At 33.8% G+C, this 12,229-nt stretch overlaps 1 protein-coding gene across 9 annotated transcripts in view; it reads right to left on the reverse strand.

Moving 5' to 3' along the window:
* Positions 1-12,229, reverse strand: part of LRCH3 (leucine rich repeats and calponin homology domain containing 3) — a 97,834-nt gene that overhangs the window by 64,974 nt on the left and 20,631 nt on the right. The gene's annotated exons all lie outside the window — the stretch shown is intronic.

The following is a 12,229-nucleotide window of genomic DNA, read 5'->3' on the forward strand; positions in this document are numbered from 1 at the left end:
ACATAAACATTTAAGACTCTGCTGGAATACTGTCTCTAGGAACAGAGAATGGCATAAACCACCTTTGTGCCCACCAGTTGCCATGTTCCAGAGAGCCAGTACTGCAGGGAAGGGACCTTTTACAAGTATCTGGTGACTCATCTTTGCAGTTGCTGTCCAGGGAAGCTTGCACTCCTAGTCCCATGGGACTGTAATAATCAGTGTCATCCAGAAAGGAGCTCATACCCATGTCTGACACCCTGATTTTTGCAGCTCCTGATAAGTGACACCTCTATATTGCCTGCCTCCCGCAGACAGTGGTGCTTATACTCATGGTAAGCAAGTAAGAGTTCCTAAACAACTCCTACCTGCAGGGCAGAGCAAGTGGCAACAGACCTAAGAAGTTCAGTCCTTCTGTGAAAGAGGACCTAGTAGCTAATTATCACAGCTGCAACCTGAGGGGTAGGCTTCTAATTAAATATATATCTAAAGGGTGACTATAATCCTTTCAAGAGACCCTGGAGGGCAGGCACTGTATTCATGCTCTCCTTCCATACTCCAGAGTGCCAGTTCTTCTGAAGAAGAGCTTTACACAGAACTGATACCCTGGTTTTTATGTCTGCTGCCACTCAGAGGATGCCCCTTAATCACCTGGCTCTGGTGGCCAGAGAAGTTTGCATTCTTGGGTCCCATGGTACTGTGGCAATTGAAGAGACAGTTCTTGACAGGCTGCCATCCCCAGGGCACTTTGCAGATAGGAGACTGAGGCATACTGCCCAGTCTTTTTGTGAAGGAGGCCTCTTCGCTTGTCCTGGAGCTTTAGCCAGAGGGTCATGCTTCACGTCTGGCACACATCTAGTGGATTACAGAGCTGCCCTCAAGGAATGAAGGCATCAAACAGACTAATATTGGAAGAGAAGGGGGAGGGGAGGGAGGAGGAAAAGAAGAAAAGGAAAGGGGCAGAAACCTTGTTCAAAAAAAATAATTGTTGAAAACTTTCCAGCATGAGAAAGGAAACAGACATCCCAGTCCAGGAAGCACAGAGAGTTCCAAATAAGATGGACCCAAAGAGACTCATACCAAAACACATCATAATTAAAATGTTAAAAGTTAAAGACAAAGAATTAAGTGCATAGAGATAAATATCTACATTAAGAAATAAGAAAAGTCTAAATTAAACAACCTAGCTTTACAACTCAAGGAACTAAAAAATAAAGAACAAACAAGCCCCAAAGTTAGCAGAAGAAAGAAGATAAAGATTAGAGCAGAAATAAATGAAACAGAAACTAAAAAGACAATAGAGAAGATCAATGAAACTAAGAGCTGATTCTTTGAAAAGATTAACAAAATTGACAAACATTTAGCTAGACTCACCAAGAAAAAGAGGACTTAAATAAAATCAGAAATGAAAGAGCCATTACAACTAACATCTGAGAAATACAAAGGATCACAGAGACTATTATAAACAATTAAATGCCAACACAGAATTCCTAGGAACATACAACCTACATCAAGACTGAATCTTAATGAAATAGGAACTCTAAACAGTCCAATAACTAGCGAAGAGATTAAATCAGTAACCAAAAACCTCCCAACACACAAAAGTCCAGGATCAGATAGCTTCACTGGTGAATTCTAACAAACATTCAAAGAATTAATACCAATCCTTCTCATGCTCTTCCAAAAAACAGAAGAAGAAACTCTTCCAAACTCGTTTAAAGAGGCTAGCATTATCTTGATACTAACACCAGACAAGGATGCTACAAGAAAATGAAATTACAGTTCAATATCCCTGATGAACATAAGATGTAAAAATCCTCAACAAATATTAGCAAACCAAATGCAACAATATATCAAAAGGTTCATACACCATGATCATGTGAGAGTTATTCCAGGTAAGCACAGATGGTTCAACATCTGCTTATCAGTCGACTTGATACACTATATTAACAAATTAAGGATAAAAATCAAATTATCTCAATAGATGAGAAAAAGTATGACAAAATTCAACATCTATTTATGATTAAAAAATAAAACTTCTCGACACAAAGGGTATAGAGAATGTACTTCAACATAATAAAGGTCATATATGACAAGCCTACCGATAACATACTCAATGGTGAAAAGCTGAAAGCTTTTCCTTTAAAATCAGGAACAAGACAATGATACCCACTCTCACCACTTTTATTCAACAAAGTATTGAAAGCTCTAGCCAGAGCAATAAGGCAAAAAAGAAAAAAAAAGAAATAAAAGGCATCTAAATTGGAAAGGAATAAGTAAAACTGTCACTATTTGTAGATGACACAATACTATATATAGAAAGCCCTAAAGACTCTATCAAGAAACTGTTAAAATAAATGAATTCAGTTAAGTTGCAGGATACAAAACCAATACACAAGAATCTGTTGAGTTCCGATATACTAATAACAAACTGTCAGAAAGAGATATCAAGAAAACGATCCTATTTTTAATTATATCAAAAAGAATAAAATACTTAGGAAAAATTTAACCAAGAAGGTAAAAGACTGATACATAGAAAACTACAAGACATCAACAAAAGAAACTGAAGAAGACACAAATAAATGGAAAGATATTCCAGGTTCATGGACTGGAAGCATTAATATTTTTTAAATGTCCATACTACCCAAAGCAATATACAGATTCAATGTATATTCAATGATGGAAGCCAGTGTCTTCAGGCACCAAAAATTCCAATGACATTTTTCGAAGACATATAGAACAAATAATCTTAAAATTTGTAAGGAACCATAAAAAAAAGTCAAATAGCCAAAACGATCGTGAAAAAGAAGAACAAAACTGGAAGCATCATGCTCTGAGATTTCAAATGTTACAAAGCTATAGTAATTAAAACAGTATGGTACTGGCATAAAAACAGGCACACAAATCAATGAACAAATCCATGCATATATGGTCAATTAATTTACAACAAAGGAGCCAAGAAGAGATAATGAGGAAAAGACAGTTTCTTCAATAAATGATATTGCGAAACTGGACAGCCGCATGCAAAAAAAAAAAAAAACCCTCAACCAATTCCTACACCATATACAAAAATTTACTCAAAATGGATTAAGCACTTGAACATAAGACCTGAAACCATAAAATTCCTAGAAGAAAACAGGTAGTAAACTCCTCGACATAGGTCTTGGCAATGACCTATGACACCAAAAGCAAATAAAAGTGGGACCACGTCATAGTACAAAGCTTCTGAACAGCAAAGGAACCCATCAACAAAATGAAAAGGCAATTTATTGATGGGAGAAAATATCTGCAAACCATATATCCGATAAAGGGTTAATAGAGAACTCATAGAAATCAATAGCGAAAAACAAACACTCTGATTTAAAATGGGTAGATCTAAATAGGTATCTTTCCAAAAGAGATGTATAGATGGCCAACAGGTATATGAAAAGATGTTCAACACCATTAACCATCAGAGAAATGTAAATAGAAACCATGATGAGTTATCTCACACCAGTTAGAATGGTTATTATCAAAAAGATAAGAAATAACAAGTTTCTATAAAGAGAAAAAGAAATCCTTGCGCACTGCTGGTAGGAATGTAAACTGGTGTAGCCACTATGGAAAACAGTATGGAGGTTCCTCAAAAAATTAAAAATAGAACCATGATATGACCTAGCAATTCCACTTCTGGGTATTTACCCATAGAAAACACGACTACTAATGAGAAAATATATTCATGTTCACTGTAGCATTATTTACAATATCCAAGATATGGAAGCAAACTAAGCATCCACTGATGAGTGAATGGAGATAAAGAAATCATGATATACATACACATGCATGCACACATATGAGAGACTATTATTCATCATAAAAAAGATGAAATCTTGCCATTGCGACAACATAGATGGACCTTGAGAGTACTTTAAGTGAAATAAGTCAGAGAAAGACAAATATCATGTGATCTCTCTTATATATGGAATCTAAAGAAAAAAAAAACCCCAACTAAATTCATAGATAGAGAACAGATTGGTAGCTGCCAGAGTTGGGGGGTGGGGGTGGGAGAAATGAGTGAACTGTTTTTTCAGTTTAAATTGTTTAAATAAAAATAAAATTTAAAACTTCAAAAATTTATTATTTTACAGGTCTACAGGTCAGATGTTAGAAATGAGTCTCACTGAGCTAAAAATCAAGATATCACTGGCAGAGCTGCATTCTTTCTGGAGCTTCTAGGAGAGAATCTGTTTCCTTCTCTTTTCTAGTTTCTAGAGACTGTTTACATTCCTTGGCTCACAAGCCTATCCCTCCATCTTCAAGCCAGCAATATCAGGCAGAGTCCTTCTGATGCTGCCATCTCTGTTTTTTCTGCCTCTTTCCACTTTTTAAGGATCCTGTGACATTGCTGGCTTTTCCTTACTCCTCCCTAAATAATCCAGGAATAATCTTCCTATATGAAGGTCAGCTGAATTGACCTTAATTCTCCTTTGCCATGTAGCCTAGCATATTCATAGCTTACAGGGATATTAGTATGTAGACTTTTTTTGGGGGGGAGGGGGTGCACAATTCTGCCTACCACATCTGAATTTTTTAAAGGTAGTGGAAGAGGAATTTCCTACTTAATTGGCCAACATGACTAATCAGTTCTTTTTTGTTTTTTTCTGCTTCTGTAAACATGCTTGCTGCATAGGACAAAGATCTCAGGGTCAACTAAGAACTCACGCTCCCTTAAAGATGTACTGCTTTAGTGCTTATTAGAAAATCCCATGCTCTGTAACTGCCCATAGCCCATAGCAATTCCAAGAGTCTGTAAATCAGCCCATGCCAAATGTAACAACGTGGGTATAAAAGTAAAATTGCCCCTAAGCTCTGCGCCTAGATTTTCAGAGCACTAGCTCTTCTGATATTGTAATAAAACTGAGTTCTCTTTCTCTCTGGGTTACTGCTTGGATTTTCGCTGGTCTGATTTTTGGAGCTTTTGGGATTTTTCCGTAACAGTAGAAGCATGTTGTACATGTAGTCATTTGTGATCTTCACTCAAAGGTTGAGATTTATTCATGTAGCTATATACTAATAGTAGTTCCTTCATATTCCTTGTCTTCATAGTGTTATTCTACTATATGAACATGCCACATTTTACTTATTTTATTACTGATGAAGTTATTGATTACACACTGATCTAGAGAATATCTAGGAGTGAAATGCTGTATAAGATATATGTATCTTCAACTTCACAAGAGAATGCCAAACTGTTTCCCAAAGTGGTTGTGCCAATTTACATATCTAGCACCAGTGTACAAAGAGTTCTTGTGGCTTCACGTCCTTGACAATACTCATTATGAGATATTTTAATATATTCGTTACATTTTAAAGATTTTTGTACAGTGGCATTTCATTGTGATTTTAATTTTCATTTCTCTGGTTATTAATGAAGTATCACAGCTTTTCATATTTATTGGCCATCTAGATTTCTTGTGAAGTGCCTGCTAGTCTTTTGGTTTGTTGGAGATCTTCAGAAATTTTGAATATGAGTCTGTTGTCAATTATATATGTGACAAATATCTTCTCCCACTCTGTGATTTGAAGTTTCATCATAGTCTTTATGATCTTATGTCTTCTAATAAAAGTCTTTTAGTAGAGGAAAATTTTAAATTAATCTTTTCCTTTATAGTTAGTGGTTTTTGCAGTTTTAAAAGAAATCCTTCTCTACCCAAGGTCATAAAGATATTATCTTCTAAAAGTTTTATAGTTTGACGATCACATTTAATCAGAAATTGATATTCTAATATCACGTGATATAGGAGGCCAATTTCATTGTTTTCATACAAGGATACCCAATTATCCCAGTAGCGGTTATTAAAAAAACCATCTTTCCCCCCACAATTTCTCTATAACACCCATGTCATATATCAGGTGTCTTTATTTGTAAAGGCCTATTTGGGGGCTCTCTAATCTGCTCCATCACTCTAATTATCTATCCTTATGTCAATATTATACAACCTTAATTACTACAGCTTAATAATATTCTTTTTATTTTTTTAATTGAAGAAATGATTTAAATTTTCCCATCTACCTTCCCCTCCCCCTAATAATTCTTGATATCATATACAGTGGTGTACCCTCCCACATCACTTCTAGTAGAAGTATTCCTTTCTCTTTGTAATTCTTCCAGTATGTCTTGACTTTCTAGGTCCTTTGCATTTCTTTATAAATTTAGAATAAGCTTATTAGGTATCAAAAAATATGAAATTTTTATTAAGATTGCACTGAATATATCATCAACTTGGGAAGAAATGACATCGTCACAATATTGAATCTTTCAATCTATTAAGATTTCCATTAATTAAAGGGCTCTTTAAAGTTTCTCAATAAGGTTTTGTCAGTTTCCTCAGAAAGGTTTTATAATTTTTTTACTTATTTCTAGGTCCTTGTTATTTTATAAATGATATATATTTTTAAAGTTTTATTTTCTAACCATTAGTTATTCATAGAAATAAAACTGATTTTATGTATTGATTTTGTTTCTGGCATTCTTGATAAACTTTTTTTTATTATTTTATCAGTAGATTTTTTTGGATGGTTCTAGATCCATAATTACACGGTTCTGTGAGTAATCAAAGCTTATTTCTTACTTTCTGATCCTTACTTATTTACTTACCTATTTATTCAACTCTAAGAGTGCCAGCTAAGACCTCCAGTACATTGTTGAATAAAAGTGGTAACAGAAGGTATTCTTGTCTTGTTCCTAATTTCAAAGGTTTTCTGTAGATATTCCTTATCAGATTAGGAAACTGCTTTCTGTTTCTAGTTTGCTAATTTTTTTTTTATCATTAACAGACACTGAATTTATCGATCTCTTTTTCTTCATCTACTGAGATGATTATAGAATTTTAATCTTTTATTATATTAATATGGAATTTTACTCTTTATTCCACTATTTTTTTATTTCTTCAGTGTAGAATAGACCCTCTTCTCTCAGTGCAGGGCTTGGTCTCCCCGTCACTTGGGGAAATTTGCCCTGTCCTGCATCAAATGGACTAAATGAAATATCTGCATTTCAATGAAAAAAGTTTTAAAGTATTTTGTTTGCAATCAAACACCTGATTATTTTCTGTTATTTACAAAAATCTTACCCTCGGAGTTAAACTCATCTCAAAGATACTATAAGTTTTTTAATAATATGTTAAAGAAAAAGGCAAAAAAAAGAAAAAAAGAAAAAGAATCCTCGTATTAATGGGGAGAGGACAGGTGCATAAGAATGATCGATCACTCTAGATGCACACAGCAAATATTTATTGAGTATGTTATGAAGGTAGGGACTATGTTTTTTGTTGAACTCTGTAATGCTACAGTATATAACACATACTAGGGACTCAGAAAAATATTTGCTCAAAAAATGAGCAAATGGATGAAATAAAACTGTAGACTCAGAATTGAGTACAAATCCTGTCCTCCCTCTACTGAGTTTCACCTATAGAAAGACTATAATTAACATACTAAAGAACACAATTAACATACTAAAAAGGACCAAATCACAACTTTATCTTTACTAAAACAGGACCAAATCACAATTTTACCTTTATGATTTTTGTTTTGTTTTATTTTAAGAAACACTAATCTGGATGGAAAATAATTTATTTCTAAACAAGTATTTAAATAAAATTAATCAACTCCAGCTATTGAGGAAAAAACTATTATATGTATCAAACTACAGATATTTTATAATTTGAAAAGGCTGAGGTAGGTTGCAACAGCAAAAGAAGAGTGCTTTAGATATACAAAATAATGACCTGGAACTTTTTTCCATTCTGAAGTATAAAATGTTTTTAATTTATGATATTCACCTTCCTATTTTTAGGCTAGCTCCTGTATCTTTTTGATATGCCATCTTAATTTCTTTGAGCATTTCTTTTTTTCTGGCACAAGATGTTCCAGGGCTTATCTTGCAACTTCCTTGCCCCAGTTCTGGAATCAGCTATTTCTCACCCTTAATATAACAAATGTAGCAAGTCAGACTTGGGAGATGGGGGTGAGGAAAGGAAAGCCACCAACCCAAGGGAAATTTCTGAATAAAAGACTGTTAGGTTTTTGTAAGCCATTAAGCTTTGTAGTGATCTGTTACACAGCAACAGAAAAAGCAAAACAAATTGGTACCTGAAGTGGAGTGCTGCTTTAATAACCTAAAACATCTGGCATTAGCTTAAAATGAGGCAGCAGGCAATGGCCCTAAGTTGCCTCTCAGATCTTGTTAATGGAGGCTGAAAGACAATGGAAAAAACAACAACAACAACAACAAAAACGCTATTAAAGGCTGGAGAAAAGGGCACCCTAGTTCTGTCGTGGAAGAACAATTAAAGAAACTATCACCTGCAGTAATGTGACAAGTTGAAAGGGTACCTAATGGATTTAAATCACCATAAATACATGTGGGCTATCTGTAGTGAGACATGTTAACTGAAGTTAAGAAATATATTATAACAAAGATTAGGTATTAATCTTAAATCTTAATGATGAGAAAGGGTATGCATATATTTACACACTCATTCCTGTAATTATCTAATTCTCCTCTCACTTATTTTTTGATAAATCATTTTTGATCACTTATTTTTGATAAATTCAAATATATTACATATTTTTCCTTTCAAATAATGCAGAAAAGCAAACAATGTCAACCAACTTAAAAGACCCTCTTAGATAACACAGGAAAGAACGTGAATTTCTGCCTAGAATGGATTCTGGTTTCACATAATATTGGAAAACAAACTCAGTTTTTGAGTATTAAGACCATTCTTAACTGTGATCCAATTATTATTAATATTTTCTTTCATCTTGAAATACTTCTCATCACATATTCTGCCAATAAAGTTTTTAAAACCAAACCCTGAAACAATACAATTTAGAGAAAAACTTTGATCTTAAATGAGACATCTGATATAGCCTTCAGTTCTAGCCCTATCATTTATTACCATCTTACCTCTAGAACAGAATCTCCCTCTCTAGCACTTTCAGTGAGATGCTTTCAATTATTTTACTCTTTTGCAAGTAAGAAGTATACTAAAAGGTATTTTTTCCTAAATCCATCTCTCCTGTTAACTTTATGATTTTATGAATTAGGAGTGGTTAGTTCCTAACTTTCACAGGGAAAACATGGAAGGACATAATAGTAATCCGGTTTCTTAAATCTGAAAAAAGCTCTGGGGAAACATTTATGTAACTGACATGGCATTTTCCTCCCACCTAATTTTCTAACTTTCTATTTCTGTTTGAGACTATGAAAGGTCATGAGGTCCAGAAAAAGAATATAATTATTTTACTAACATGATATTGCTCACTTCTCATAAGGTAGCAAAAAGAGAAAAGGAAACACCTTGACTCTGTATAACACACTTGTTAATAACTTACATAGTTTATTAACTTAAACCTCTGAAAATACTTATAGTGTTTCAATATTCAGTTCAACAAATTCTTTCTTTGCTTAGAGAAGTCTGCTCAATTCTGCCCCTTCTTTCAGAAGCAGTCGACTGCTACAATCGCCATTCTTGACTCTTCCTAGAGCTGCCAGAGCAATCTTCTTTTTTTCTCAAATATGACTTTTACACTAAGGTACCTGAGATCACTTCTGATCCACCAGATCTAATTCACATTCTCCTCTGCCCCTCCCTATTCTCATGTAAGCTAACAGAAGGAATAATGTGGTTATAGGAACCACCTATCTGAATCACAACCAAAATAAGTTAAATTCAGTTGAATTAATTAATACAAATACTGGGAATTTAAAGTTTTCCACAATACAACAGGTCAGCTTGAACTTACACAGTTCTATATACAGTTCTTCCAAGTGTTTCCAGCTCATATGCATGAGCAGGTTACCTAAAGCACACAGGGAAAAGGGACCAAAGGTATCTTTCTCAAATCTCTCATTTAAAAAGTAGATATTCTGGCAATTGTATATTGCTTATTATCATAAATGTATACACACAGTAAGGCATTTTTTAGATATCTTCTCAGCTCACAATGTTCTTAACTTCTTTCTCCTTCACAGGGGCTGGATCCCCCTCTCTCCCAGCTTTTCAGAGTCATATATACCAGTGACTCTTAACCTTAGGGACCCTCTCAAATGAAGTAACACTGAACTTTGAGCTCTGCTAAGTTTTAATATCCTGGTAAACTCTTGCCTCTCCTTGAAGAGCCATCTCAAGCATAATCTCATAATACTTCCCTTGACTCGTCTAGGCACTCAAATGATTTTCCCACTGAGGTTCTACTACTCTACTGTAGTAATTATCAAATGGTACTGTAATTCTTCATTAGATTTTAGTTCCTTGAGACCAAGAGTTTTGTATCTTTAGCATCTAACACAATAAGTGACTTACTAAAAGGTGGTTTATTTGCTAGAATTAAATTAATTCACTGTGCCAACACTGGATATTTAATGCTGCTCAAATCTCTAGCTATTTCATGTTTTCATTTAAAATTGGAAAATTATTTCTGAATAAACAAAGTGTGTTTGGTAGGTAATTAATTTTTAAAATGTGGGCTCCATGAAGGGAATCATAACAAAGGATCCTTAGTAGAGGAAATGTAAGAGACACACCTATTGACCAGGTCAGATTACACTCATACCACCACCAACCCTCTGTAACAGGAATTAAAAATATAATGGGTAATGTGATAGTGGATTAATATACAGAATATATCTGTATTAAAAAAAACTAATAAAACTCAACAAAAAAGCAAATGGCCCAATTTTAAAAATGAGCAAAGGACATGAATCGACATTTTTCTAAGGAGGATACACATATCTGTAATAAGCACATGAAAAGGCAGTCAATATTACTAATTATTAAGGAAATGCAAAACAAAACCATAATGAGATACCACTTCAAACCAATTAGGATGGCAATTCTTTTTTAAGTCAAAAAATAACAAATGTTGGTGAGAATGTAAAATGGTACAACTGCTATAGACAAGAGTACAATGGCTCTTCAAAAAATTAACACAAAACTGTTTATAATTCAGCAATTACACTTCTGAGTATACACCCACAGGAACTGAAAGCAGGGACTTACACAGGTATTTGTACACCCATATAGCATCACTGAATAAAGACAAAAGGTGGAACCAACCCAGATGTCCACTAACAGATAAATGGACAAATGATATGTGGTATATACATACAAAAATATTCAGCCTTAAAAAGGAATGAAATTCTGCTACATGCTACAATGTGGATGGACCATGAAAACATTGTGCTAAATGAAACAGGTCAGACATGAAAGAACAAATATATGATTTCACTTATATGAGGTACCTAGAATAGTCAAATTCATAGAGACAGAAAGTAGAATAGTTACCAGGGGCTAATGGAGAGTTATTGTTTAATAGATACAGTTTGAGATGATGAAAAAGTTCTGGAGATGGATATAGGGTAACTGCTGCACAACAATGTGAGTGTACTTAATGCCACTCAACTATATACTTAAAAAAGGTTAAAATGATACATTTCATGTTATGTATATTTTATCACCACTTAAAAAAATCAATTGGGTAGTACTCAAAGTAGAAAATAAATGTAACCTGTCTCTTTTTAGTGATATGCACCTTAAAAATCTCTCGAGAAAATTATGGACTTTTCTAATAACCAATTTTATACCTCAACAATAAACCAAGTAACAGAAATTATAGCAACAAAAATTCAAAGTATTTTTGAACGTCAAATCTCAAAAGTTAATCTCAAAATTGTGTAACAAAAAAGTCAGTTGTTTATTAACTTCTTTCTAATTCCGTTTCTCTTTCCCAGAGAGAAAATTGTCTAATACTTCATTCTACTCAGCTATGTAACTATGACAGTAGAATTTATGTCTTTAAATCTCTAGAGCTAAGACAGGAAAACCCAGGTTCATTCCAGCCCAAACACAAATTAATGTTTTCAACAGTATGGCATTTATTAAGAAATCCTAGCAGTCAAAAGTCTTATGTTCTTCTAATAACTCCTTCAGGCCATCCCACGCAATGACATCATCCTTGAAAATAAAGCCCATTATGCAATACCCATATACACAGTACTATCACTTCCTATGAGAATAGTCACTGCTATGAATGTTAAAAGGGCCTGAGAATATGACAAATACAATGTAAAAGAGATTTTTAACACTAAGAATGTAAACTTTAAAAGAATATTATAGGAATATCATCTTTCAGCATATAAAAAATGGTAAATACAAACTATAAAAAAATTTTAAAATACACATTCAATATGAAATAAATAAAA

This window comes from Pteropus alecto, unplaced genomic scaffold, assembly GCF_000325575.1.
Source record: "Pteropus alecto unplaced genomic scaffold, ASM32557v1 scaffold311, whole genome shotgun sequence".
In the NCBI taxonomy this organism is placed as follows: domain Eukaryota; kingdom Metazoa; phylum Chordata; class Mammalia; order Chiroptera; family Pteropodidae; genus Pteropus; species Pteropus alecto.